Genomic DNA, 1208 nt, shown 5'->3' with positions numbered 1-1208 from the left:
AAAATGATCATTTGCCAACCTTTCCCCCAAAACAATAAAAAAAAAGAAATATGAAAAAAAAACCCACAAAAATTTAAGCCAAGAGTTTATCCTAGATGTGCAGATTATAAGGAAATTAATGACATAATCTTTTTGAGTGTAACTTGAGTAAGCAAAAGTAGCATACAGTTTACTGAATTGAGATTTGTAGGGTCCCAGACTTGGTATTCACATTTTTCTGTAATAAAAACAGAGAAGAACCTAAGTAGTGAATCCGATACTCTCTAAATCTGAGACTTCTCTTGCATGAACCCTCTCTTCTAAACAACTTTTCAAAACATCATGCCTCAGGCCCAGTTTTACTTTCCTGAATACGTGCTGTTCCCCTTCCCTGGCAAGCTTTTCTCTCCTAAGTTTAGGCAGCAAGATTTTTCCATTATAACCCAGCAGAAGCTTTCCCTTCTTGAAATTTTTCAGCTCCACTGTGGACACTCGCTTTCATGATCTAGGCTAGTATTTCTCTATCTAAGTGTGCTAGGCATCAGTGGAGATAGGAAAAGAAGAGCTTCTGCTGAAAATCTGTCTTAACCCAAAGTCCAGTTGTCACCTTTACTGGCGGAAGTATATTTGCCTGGTGGTACCGTCCTGGCCCATAGCAGTGATTCTCAAATACTGATCTAATAAATTGTGCCAAACTGTTTTCATCAGGATCACCTGGGAAGCTTTATTATAATACAAAATGCCAGACCATGCCTCCTCCAAATCCTCTCTCATCTCTGAATACCCCCTGTTTTCCCATGCCCTACCCAGAAATTTAATTCAAGAGGTCTGGGGTAGAGCCTAAGAATTATTTTTTTAAAACTTCTCCATATAATTCTGATGGCACAGTTAGTTGTAATAGCCTTTGGTCTTGGTACTACTTTGATGATTCATCATGAAATATATCACATTGTCCTTTGTACTGTTTTGACTTTATGACTTTTGTGTTTTAATTTGACTTTTCGGGTCCTTATGGTTTATTTTCCAATTAGATTATAAAAGCCTTGCAAATAGGGATCTTATCCAACTCATCATTATTTTTCCTCCTTTCTGTTCAAATATCTAGAGCTGCATTTTGCACATAGTGAATATAAAAAATATATGTATATAATTGTTGATTTGAAAATAAATTACCAAATATTCTTACGATATTCGTGATCTCGTGTCTTTTTTTTTTTTTTTTTTTTTTT

At 35.4% G+C, this 1208-nt stretch overlaps 1 protein-coding gene across 4 annotated transcripts in view; it reads left to right on the top strand.

Moving 5' to 3' along the window:
* The window catches only part of HECW2 (HECT, C2 and WW domain containing E3 ubiquitin protein ligase 2), a 378517-nt gene that overhangs the window by 306443 nt on the left and 70866 nt on the right, over positions 1–1208 (top strand). The gene's annotated exons all lie outside the window — the stretch shown is intronic.

The sequence above is a fragment of the Cebus imitator genome, unplaced genomic scaffold (assembly GCF_001604975.1).
Source record: "Cebus imitator isolate Cc_AM_T3 unplaced genomic scaffold, Cebus_imitator-1.0 Scaffold113, whole genome shotgun sequence".
Lineage (NCBI taxonomy): Eukaryota > Metazoa > Chordata > Mammalia > Primates > Cebidae > Cebus > Cebus imitator.
The sequence above is the reverse complement of the archived record's forward strand: the minus strand, read 5'-3'. Positions and strand labels throughout refer to the sequence as shown.